Source organism: Mus musculus, chromosome 6, assembly GCF_000001635.26.
Source record: "Mus musculus strain C57BL/6J chromosome 6, GRCm38.p6 C57BL/6J".
In the NCBI taxonomy this organism is placed as follows: Eukaryota; Metazoa; Chordata; class Mammalia; order Rodentia; family Muridae; genus Mus; species Mus musculus.
In genome coordinates, this window is record NC_000072.6 from 129215909 (window position 1) to 129228296 (window position 12388).

Below are 12388 nucleotides of genomic sequence, written 5' to 3' on the forward strand. Positions count from 1 at the left end.
CCAAGGGTAGTGGTATCCCTTAGTATCGGTGCTGTGAGTTACTGTTCTTTCTTCACAGCATAGTCTCTGCATTGCTTCAAAGACTGAGTTGACAGGAGGAGGTGGTCATAGAAGCTCGACAGTCGTCTCCTAGGCACAAGAGTGACAACTATCCAGAAAGACTTTTCTCATTCTGGACAAGCAGATCCTTTTGCTTGTTTATGAGAGGAATGAGCCAGAAAGGCCTGGCCAAGAAAATGTCACTCCCTTCAAAATATAGGCCAGCCAACTAATTCTTAGTAAATGGAAGCTAGGTAAACGACATATTCTACATACTTGTAGGACCTTACACACACACCAGGGCAAGGGCATTTCTCTCAGAGGGTATTATAGCATATGCCTTGTTTTATTTACCATCCAGAGCATTTGAGAGCTGTATTTCAGTTGCTGCTTTTCCTGTAACTGATACATAAGGAAATGCAAGACAGATGAAATCCAAGAAGCTGGGTGTGTTCTGTGCTTTGGCAGCACAATGTGATCTTCTGTTAGGCTGGTGACACAGAGTCAGATATCTTGTGGCCAAGAGCCATAGCAATGAGATATAGCTGAGTCAGACGTATGATCAGCAGCTGATCCTCTTCTGAGTGATCTGTTGACAAGCAACAATGTTGAGCCGATGAAGCAGATTAAATACAGGCCAAGAATCTACAGCATTATCAACTTATCCCCAAGTTCAAGCGACAGATAGTATCACTTTGGACTGAAGTTCTGCCTTTTGGTCATATCTGCCTTTTGGTCATATCTGCCTTTTGGTCATATCTGCAGGCATTTTTGACATCCTATTGGAGATAATACATATAATATTTAGGAGTGCTGAAGAATAAATTAGCACTATGTATGAAGTCAGTAACATTTCAAACTAATGCAAGCTAGAATGATGGTGGAGTAGAGGTGTCAAGAATCTGTCCTGTCTAACGATTCATGTCTCATAGTCTGTTTGAAGTAAGTCCAGTGTTTTTCATCTGATCAGCATGCTGACCTTAAAGCCATCATAAGTTTAAAATGTCATTTGGATACTTTATCTACTGAGCACCATAGCTAAGCCACACAGTGTAGTGTCTGTTGCTGGTCAGATGGCTGATGAGGAGGTGCAACTGCAGTGCCTAGTGTCCTGAGAACGTTCCTGCCTCATGTTACTAGCCTGCAGTAGTGGCATATGCCTTTAATCCCAGCACTTGGGAGGCAGAGGCAGGAGGATTTCTGAGTTCGAGGCCAGGTCTACAGAGTGAGTTCAAAATCCAGCATTTGAAGTGTAGTTTCAATTGAAGCCCATGACTTTGGTTCTACCAGAAAGTCCACAGTCATAAGTTAAGTCATGCTGAGCTGAAGAGTACCTGTGTGTTGGACATCTTGACTATAACTTGTACCTTGAGTCTTAACTGAATACTTGTGGCAGCAAGCACATATTTCTTTGAATACATTTTTCTACTTTGATAACTTTGTATTTGTGTATATTTTGGTTACACTTTAGTGTACTCTCCTACAGGCTATGATTCCATGAGCCTCTGGAATGTCTGTTTGCATTTCCGGTGTAACAGCAGGAGTCTAGAGAGCAATGAAGACCTCTTTCTTCGAATATCAGAACTGAGTATCTGATTTTTGCTACATTTGCTTTCTCAGAGACAGACAGAAAAGACTGAAGTGGATTGAGTTTAAAGGATTTATACTCCTTTTTTTTTCTACTCTGGGAAGGAAGGATTCCAAGGGGATTTTTTTTTCAGATAGACAGATAACTGCAGAGACAACAGAACAAAATTTTAAGGGCCATGTGAAAGCAATGTGTATTCTACAAAAATAGATTAGAAAGTTTCAGACAGTTATACGTCTTCCAAAGCAAGATTTAACACAGTCCCTGGAGAGCTAAAGAATTAAATTATCAGAGTAACCCAATATGATTTTTGTAACATCTGTTCCTCAGCAAAAATGTTGCAAGATGTTCAAAGAACGGTCCACTTGCAAAATATTTTCTAGACACAATCTCCATGAGACACAGATATTAAAATGATTACTTATGGATCAGCCATCTTTAGTGTGTACATTGCATTTAGGACTACTAGACAAAGAGAGGAAGGGAGCTGGGAAAATGACATATGAACAAAAAAGAAAGTGGCAGTAAGGAGTTAGGAATATGAAAAAGAACCAAACAGAAATGTACACAGAAGTATCGGGACGAGCTAATTTGGTCTTTAACAAGATTAAGAATATCTAATTTCTCCTGAGAGATCGCAGTTCATTTCTATTGAAGTGAGACATGAACTCTCTTTCTAAAGGTTCTACTGCTTCCAACAAAGGCACCAGCTGGCAACCAAGCTTTAACACATAGAACGTTCCAGAATGGAAAACTGCTCCATCAATCCCTTCCCAGTCTGGCCCATGTTGGTCACAGCCAGCAGAATCAGATTCCCCGACTTCCATTATCTGGCCCACAGCTCCCACTACCTTCCCAAGGATTCCTGCTGTCACCATGACCATCCAGCCAACACCACAGAAAACCACGTGCCTAAAGGACAACATGAGAACAATCAACAAGAGCCAGAGCAATATGACACCTCCAAAGTGTAGGACCTTGAAAGGCAGCCTTGTTCCTGGTTGAGATAAGGCTAGAAACCCCAATAACCCTACAATTGGCACTATCAATGATCTACAAACCCAGCTGAAGTATACCTGCAGCTGGTCACTCACAAAGCCCCATATCGGAACTCCACATTACTGAAGGACATGAGTAAACGGCTAGGAAAATATTTCCAAGCAAACAGACCTAAAAACAAGCTGGAAAAGCCACTCTAGTATCTAATAAAATAGACTTTAAACCAAAAGTAATCAAAAAAGACGGGAAAGGACACTTTTTACTCATCAAAGGAAAAAAAAATCCACCAAGAGGATGTGTCAATTCTGAAAATCTATGCCACAAATGCAAGGACACCCACATTTGTAAAAGAAATATTACTAAAGCTTAAACCACCCATCAAACTCCACATATTAATAATGGGGAGACTTTAAAACCCCATTCTCACCAATGGACAGATCATCGAAACAGAAACTAAAGAGAGAAATGATGAAACTAACAGAGGTGTGATCGAAATGGACCTAACTGATATCTATAGAATATTTCACAGAAACACAAAGTAATACACCTTCTTCTCAGCACCTCACTGAATGTTCTCTAAAACTGACCTCATGATCGGTCACAAAGCAAACCCCAACAGATACAAAAAGATGAAAATAACCCCTTGCACCTTATCATATCACCATGGATTAAAGCTGGACTTCTACAACAACAGAAACAACAGAAGTCCTACATAGTCATGAAACTGAATGATCTACTGAATGATCACTGGGTCAGGGTAGACATAAAGAAATTAAAGACTCTCTTGTCAGTGAAAATGAGGGCACAACATGTCCAAACTTATGGGACACAATGAAAGCAGTGCTAAGAGGAAAGTTTATAGCATAAAGTGCCTTCGTAAAGAAATTGGAGAGTTCTCATACTAACGATTTAAGAGTACACCTGAAATGTCTAGAAAAAAAGAAGTAAACACACCCAAGAAGAGTAAACGGCAGGAAATAAGCTTAGTGATGAAATCAATCAACTAGAAACAAAGAGAAAAATACAAAGGATCAACAAAACCAAGACTGGTTCTTTGAGAAAAATCAACAAGATAGACAAACCCTTAGCCAAACTAACTAAAAGGCAGAGAGACAGTACCCTAATTAACAAAATCAGAAATTAAAAAGGAGAGATAACAATGGACATTGAGGAAAGTCAAAGAATCATTAGGTCTCACTTCAAAAGACTTTACTTCCCAAATTTGGAAAAACTAAATGAAATGGGTGATTTTCTAGACAGATACCTACTACCAAATTTTAATCAAGATAAGTCAAACTATCTAAATAGCCCTGTATCCCCTAAGGAAATAGAAGCAATTATTAAAAGTCACCCAACCAAAAAAAGCCCAGGGCCAGAAGGTTTCAGTGCAGAATTCTACCAGACTTTCTGTAGCAGAATTTTCTCCTAATTGATTAAATGATAAAGACAAGAAGAAGCCAATCACTGGGTGAGAAGGAGGTGGGCCTTCTAGGTCTGAGAGGAAGAGGGAAGGCAAAAGGAGGAGACTTCCTTTTGAACTATGGGAGCAAAGTGAACAAGATGTAGGCTGCGGGCTGTTAGTTTGGGTGGTAAAATCCACCAGGATCTGCCACCAGAAGATTTATAACATAGAATAGTTGGTGAATTTAGGATGTTGGATTCCACACCTAGTGATTGTGTTATCTGTTGATTCTAAACTAAGATGGTCTGGTGTTTTCCGTTTTGCAGTGACTCAGCTGAGCTCCAGAGAAAGGTAATTGCAGCAGAGCATGGGTTTGTAAGAGTGAGCCCCCAGCTAGCTGTGGGAATTTGAGATTGCTTATCAGTTTGGCAGCAGCCAGCTGAGGGGAGGAGAGAGTTTTGGAGAGGCAGAGCCAGCATTAGTGGGAGAGGAAAAACATTCCTTGATTAAACAAGGAAAAACATTTGGTCTCTGTACCAGGTGGGGAACAGACTCAGATCGCCCACTGGTGCCTAGCTGGCAATGTTGTGGATTGCTTTTTAATACTACATGAACTACTTTCAAAGAAGAGCTATTACCAATACTTCTCAAACTATTCCACAAATAAAACCAGAAAGTACATTACCAATCTCATTCTCTGAGGCCATAGTCACCCTGATACCTAAACTACACAAACTCATCAAAGAAAGAAGATTTCAGACTAACCTCCCTTATGAACATTGATACAAAAATACTCAATAAAATATGTGCAAACTGAATCCAAGAACACATCAAAGACATCATCTATCATGTAGGATTCATCCCAGGGATGCAGGGGTGGTTTAATATAGGAAAATCCATCAACATAATCCACTATGTAAACAAACTGAAAGAAAATAAAATCACATGATCACCTTATTAGATGCTGAAAAATTCTTTGACAAAATCTAACACCCATTCATGTTAAAAGTATTGGAGAGATCAGGGAGAGAGGGCACATACCTAAACACAATAAAGGCAATCTTCTGCAAGCCAATAGCCAACATCAAATTAAATGGAGAGAAACTTAAAGTAACTACAGTAACATCAGAGACATGACTGTTTACTCTTTTCCTATCTCTTCAATATGGTGCTTGAAGTTCTAGCTAGAACAATAAGACAACTAAAGGAGATTAAGAGAATACAAATTGGAAAGGAAGAAGTCAAAGTATCACTACTTGCAGATGTATATACTCACAGACGGTATACATAAGTGACTCAAAATGTTCTACCAAGGAACTCATACAGCTGATAAACACCTTTAGCAAAGTGGCTGGATACAAAACTCAAAGATATCAGTGACCCCTCCTTTATACAAATGACAAACAGGCTGAGAAAGAAGTTAGGGATATAATACCCTTCACAATAGCCACAAATAATATAAAATATCATGGTGTAACTCTAACCAAGCAAGCAAAAGAACTGTATGACAAGAAACTTCAAGTCTCTGAAGAAAGAGATTGAGGAAGATATCTGAAGATGTTAAGATTTCTCATGCTCATGGAGCAGTAGGATTAACACAGTGAAAATGGTCATTTACCAAAAGTAATCTACATAGGTAATGCAATTCCCATCAGTATTCCAGCACAATTCTTTACAGGCCTTGGAAGAACAATTCTCAAATCCATATGGAAAAGTGAAAAACCTAAGATAGCTGAAACAATCCTGAACAATAAAAGAACTACTGGTGGTATCACCATCCCTAATTTCAACCTGTACTACAGAGCAATAGTAAAAAGAACTGAAAGGTATTGGTATAGAAACAGACATGTTGATCAATGGAATCGAATCAAAGACCCAGAAATAAACCCATACACCTACAGACACTTGATTTTTGACAAAGAAGCCAAACCCATACAATGGAAAAGGGAGATCATCAACAAACGGTGCTGGTATAACTGGATGTCTGCATATAGAAGAATGCAAACAGATCCATATTCACTCTGCATGAAAACACAAGTCTACATATATCAAAGACCACACCATAAAACCAGATACACTAAATCTAAAAGAACAGAAAGTGGGGAATAGTCTTGAACTCATTGACACAGGAGATAACTTCCTGAATAGAACCCCAATAGCTCAGACACTAAGATCAACAATTAATAAATGGGACCTCATTTAACTGAAAAGTTTCCATAAATTAAAGGACATTGTCACTAGGACAAAACAACAGCCTACAGACTTGACATAGAGTCAATATCCAAAATATGTAAAGAACTCAAGAAGTTATACAACAACAACCCAAATAATCATCTAAATATGAGGTACAAAGCTAAACAGAGATTTCTCAACAGAGGAATCTGTAATGGTCAAGAAACACTTAAAGGAATGTTTAACATTCTTAGTCATCTGGAAAATGCAAATCAAAACAATTCCGTTTTACATCCATCAGAGTAGCTAGGCTAAAAGCTCAAAGGACGCACATGCTGGTGAGGCTGTAGAGCAACACTCCTTCATTGCTGATGGGAGTGCAAACTTGTGCAACTACTCTGGAAATCAATACGCTGGTTTCTCAGAAAGTTGGCAATAATGCTACCTCAAGACCCAGCTACACCACTCCTGGCCATATACCCAAAAGATGCTCCACAATTCCACAAGGGCACTTGCTCAACTGTGTTCATAGCAGCTTTGTTTGTAATTAGCCAGAAACTGGAAAACAGCCAAGATGTCCCTCAACTGAAGCCAAAGTGGTTTATTTACACAATGGAATACTACCCAGTTATTAAAAACAAGGATATCATGAATTTTTCAGGCAAATGGATTGAACTTGAGAATATTATCCTGAGTGAGGTAACCCAGACCCAAAAGGACATGCATAGTATAATTCATTTATAAGTAGATATTAGCCTTAAAGTAAAGGGTAACCACACTACAATCCACAGGCCCCAAGAAGTCAAATAACAAGGAGGGCCCAAGGGAAGTCGATTCAATCTTTATCAGAAAGGGAAATACATAGGTATTGGAGGTAGATAGAGGGACAGAACTGGGTAGGAGAGGGAGTGGAGAGGGGAGTAAGATGGTGGGGATCAGGTATAGGAAGAACAGGGGAGAAAGAATAAAAATCAGAGATAGGGGAACAATCTCTTGGATGTGTCAGAGACATGGATGGGGGGGAGGTCCCAGGATGTCTATGGGGCAACTCTAGCTGAGATTCCTAGCAGTGGTAGATATGGATTCCGAAGTGGGCACTTCCTGTAGCCAGGGAGAATTTCCAGTGGAAGGAGAGGAACAGAAACCCACCCACAAAAGCCTTAGGCCCAAAATGTGTCCTGTCTACAAAATGTACAGGGACAGAGATAGAACAGAGACAGAGTGAATAGCCATCTAATGACTAGCCCAAATTGAGACCTATCGCATGGGCAAGAACCAATCCCTGATATTATTAATGATACTCTGTTATGCTTGCGGACAGGAGTTTAGCATAACTGTCCTCTGAGAAGCTCCATTCAGCAGCCAATGGAAAGACATGCAGAGACCCACAGCCAAATGTTTAAATAGAGCTCAGGGAGTCTTATGGAAGAGTTGAGGGAAGCATGGAGAGACTTAAAGAGGAGAGGGACACCACAGGATTACCAACAGAGTCAACTGACCTGGAACCTTGAGGGCTCCCCAAGACTGAACCATTAACCAAAGAGTGAGCATAAGCTAGACTTATTCTCTACCCCTACATATATTTAGCAGATGTGCAGCTTGCTCTTCATGTAGGTCTCTGAACAACTGGATCTAGGACTGAGCCTGAATCTGTTGCCTGCCTGTGGACCCCGTTGCTGGCCTGCCTTGTCAGACCTCAGTAGGAAAGAATGTGCCTAGACCTGCAGTGACTTGATATGCCAGGGGTGGAGATTATGGGGGAGGTAGGGATAGAGGGGTGGGGAAGTGGGGGGCTGATACCCAGAACGAGGTCTTCCTTCTCAGAGAAGGGGAAGGTGATATGGGATAGAATATGCAGGAGGGGGTACTGGGAGCAGAGGGGGGCTGATATTGATATATAAAGTGAATAAATAAATAAATAAACATTTTAAAAAGATCATAGTCCTAAATTATTTAGGATGAATAAATTTGGGCCCTACAGAATTTAATCTCAATTTGTATTTATACAATCTTTACATTGCTAAAAAATTTTTTTTGGTAGTACTGGAAGAGATAGACTATAGACTGACCCAGTGCCTACAGGGAATTTGCTTGTCTGGAGAGATGAGAAAGCTGAGATCATTGTGTTATGATGATAAAAGTATCAATGCTAGAAATAGAACTGTATGTTCTGGGAAAGGAACTGGGGTGGATGTTGGTTTGAAAACATTAGTGTCTGACCTTGAGCAGTGGGTAGCTTATTAGATGTCAGAGCCTACATGTATTTTTACACACAGTTATGTTAACAGAGCCTCCACACAAAGCAGATGTTTGTAAATATTTAGGACTGTATTTTATGTCTTTTTTTAAAAACACGAAGCAGTGAAGTTAAAATAGGTTGCTGCCTACCTCTTGCTTTAGGAATCAAATCTGGCAACTGACTAGTTGTTGAAACTGTTTGTTACCTAAAATTGATATCATTAAAGTCTTGCAAGTTTCACAACAAACACATCATATGGACTCATAATTTTAATGAATGAATGGAGAGATTTATAACCTGAGTGCTGACTCCAGTGTATGTCAGGCTGAGGAGGCCAGCTGATGAAGGAAGGAAACCATTCTGCAGTTCTAGAGCGAAAACAAATGCTGGAAGAGTGGTCAAGGGTATGAGTGTTATGTGGATCTCCATGTATGAGCATCTGTGTGTGCATGCGCTTTTATCTCTTTCCTATACAGCACTTATACTAGTGGGACACTAAGTCATCCTGTAATCCGAGCTTAACGTCTCAGAAATTCCCAGTACCAGTCTGTGTTCCAACATGATTATATGTTTTACACTCCACAGGGGGAGTATTTTATCAGTTCTCCATATAAATGCCAACGTTGACAGAGGAAAACTCCACTCTAATGTGTAGTGAGCCTTATGCTACACAGCTCTTTTGTGTGCAGTCTCTAATGACTGCCGACTGAACTGCCACTTTGAATCTCTTCTTTACAAAAGTTTACATCATTCCCTTTCGATTCTTCATCATTTTGTTTGTTTTGTTTTGAGACAGGATCCCATTATGTAGCTCTGGCTGGCCTGGAACTCACTATGCTTCAAAGCTCTGTCTCTGACACCTGAGTGCCGGCTTCACAGGTATGTGCCATCATGGGTGGCTCTTTCTCTGTTCAAAAAGTAGATCATCTTGGGCTGGAGTGGCTCAGTGGTTAAGAGCACTTGTTCTTCTTGCAGAAAACCTGAGTTCAGTTCCCAGTACTCACATGGTGTGGTTCACATCTGCCTGTAACTCCAGTTACAGGGAACCTGGTACCATCTTCTGGTCCCTGAACACACCTATATATACATTATCTTTTAAATTTTCAACTGTTCTCAACCTTTATATATCCAACACATAAATTTCTTAACAGATACACAGGTTTCAACTATTTTCTTCTACTTGGTGGCTGACCTTTACACATATTTTCTTCCACTTGATGGTTGACCTTTACACATATTTTCTTCCACTTAGTGGATGACATTTGCACTTTCTCAGTGGTGCCTTTACAAATTCATTTACATTTTCTTTTAGTATCATATCTAAGTCTTTTTTTCTTCTAAAAGCACTAAAGTTTAAAAATCATATGTGTAAGCACTGTAATTTGAGTTAAGTTTGTATGTAAACATCTAATGGAAGTCCAACTTTGCTTCTTTTTTATTAGGACATTGAGTTTATTTGTTTTTATTAGAATATTACAAGGTAATGGGTTTTACTATAACACTGTCATGCGTGAAGGTAATGACATTCACCCCCTCCCTTCACTGTGAGTCAAGATAGAAAGACACAGGACAGAAAGGAAAAGGCCATCCCTCAACCAGGACTCTAAATCTATCAGTGTCTTAGAGTCAATAATTTCCTTACAACTAATAAAAACATGCTGTGAATATTACATGCATATATATACAACATTCTTTTTCAATAGATATGTTTAAAATAAGCATGTTAAAGTGGTAGGATCCACACTTGAAGGAAAGCATATGTCACCTTGGGGTTTAAACTCTTTCATCTGTAAACTCTTTCTAAGTACCACACAAACAAGATTAGACATGTTTACAGTTAAAACATTGGCATAGGGCTTCCGGGTGATTTAAGAGTGTGTCCATCTGAGACAATGCACCCCAGAAAACATGTTATGTTCTTATTTACTAAAGAAATTTCCTGAAATCAAACCATTCAAAGATTTTAAATGAAGTAATGTAACTCAAAAAAATTGAGCAATATAAACTCAAAAATCTTGTAAAGAGGAACCTGAGAGATGACATACAGGTTAAGAGAATTAGCTGCTCTTGCAGAGGACCCGAGTTCAGTTCCCAGCACCCACCTGGTGGCTCACAACTATCTTTTACTCCAGTTCAAGAGGATTTGATGTTCTCTCCTGATCGTCACTAGAACTTCATGCAACTGGTGCACAGACATACATGTAGGGAGCACACTCATATGCTTAAAATAAAAATAAATAAGTCTAAATACATCAGTTAATCTTTAAGGAGCATATAAGTATTGTAGAGAAATTTACTGTATCTCTCTGGTCAGGCCATGCCTCACTGTTGGGAGGGTAACACTGCTGTAATTAAGCCCTATCTGCACCCCACTATCTATGCTTAAATTCATATTTTTAAAAAAAATTAATTCAAACTTTGCTTGGTATTGACTCATCCTGAATTTTTTTTTTCTCCAGTGAAAATCAAGACCAGCAAGCTGTGTGAAGAGGTGTCTCTTGCTGCCACTGAAGACTGATAAACTTCCCTTACACCCTACCATCAAATCCCGTATGCTTCCCTGACAGACCTCTTACTGAACTCATGTTTTTAGTCTTTTCTTTCTTTCAGATTCTACAGATGAGAGACTTGTCTTTCTGAGCATGACCTCATTGATCTCCTTGTTGTAGTTATTTATTCTCATTAGATTATGTATGTACTGTATTTTATAAAGACCAAGTTAATGGTAGGGTCCTGATTTTCTCATCTTGGTTCTTCAGCTTTCGAAGAAATGTCCATTAGCCAAATGATTCTGCTTCTTCCATTGCATACTTCATGCCAGAAGAGGAACATACACTTATTTCAACAACCAAGGAGCCTGCAACACTAGGTACTTGCATTAGGCAGGTCCTCTGGAGAAACAGAACTGATAGAATATATATTGTAAAGGGGATCATGATCTAACTTCAACTCTCAGCTTGGCATGGCCTAGAATCACCTGTGAAGGAAGTCTGAATAAGGGATTTATTACATTGGCTGACTCAGTATCCGTTGGGTCATCCAACATGAATGAGAGTATGAATGTTGGAGAGGTAGAAAGCTAGGCAATGCCCAATCTAGGAAACTCAGCTGCCTTCAGTATAGTGCTGAAGGCCTGGTACCACCTAGAGAGTCAGTGGCACAGTATCAGGTTGTCAGATGGAAGAATCTGGAGTTCATCACCACCAGCACACCCACACAACCACCACCACCTCCACCACCACCTCCACCACCACCACCACCAGAAAAGCAATAGACGCACTTGTTCATAAAGAAGAACCTTTCAGGTGTAGCTAACTCCTTCTTTATTTTTGCTTTTCCATGCAGCCACTTGGTGGAATTTATGTACATGTTGAAGATGTATTCCTTTGGCCCTGTTACTATTGTCCCACGGTGTGCTGTTGAAACACTAACACAAACACAAGTCAGCCATCAAGACAAACCATCACAATACTTTACACCCTTATGAGATGGCAAGGGATAAGTAACCAGATTAATAGGTAGGGAGAGGACTTGAATAGATGTTTACTCAAAAGACATACAAAAATGGATGACAGATGTATGAAAACATATTCAACACTAATCACACTAATCACAAACTGTTACTTTTCAAGGTCTCTACAAAATACAACCAGTAACTTGTAGCTTAAGGGAGGTGATAGACAACAAGCTTGATCTTGAGTGGTATCATAATTGACTACACAGGCATTTTCATCATCTGTTAAGCAATACAGATTTGGTTTTGGCAATGAATTTAGATCACAGGATTTGCTGTGAAAGAGTATTTTCTGTAAGATTATCTCATGTGAAATATGGTCAAGATAATCTAAATTTTTCAAGAAATTTTCTTTTCAGTAATTGGTGTGGTATGGAGCCAACATTTTCTTTTTTCTGTTGTTTATTCTCTCACTCTTTCTTCCTTTCTCCCCCC

At 39.4% G+C, this 12388-nt stretch overlaps 1 long non-coding RNA gene across 2 annotated transcripts in view; it reads left to right on the forward strand.

Moving 5' to 3' along the window:
• Positions 1 to 11855, forward strand: part of Gm38906 — a 34291-nt gene extending 22436 nt beyond the window's left edge. For both annotated transcript variants that reach the window (XR_869480.2, XR_869482.2), the window contains exons 3-4: positions 9236 to 9318; positions 10899 to 11855. This is a non-coding gene — a long non-coding RNA (predicted gene, 38906). The remainder of the gene's footprint in view (positions 1 to 9235; positions 9319 to 10898) is intronic.
• Positions 11856 to 12388: the final 533 nt, after the last annotated feature.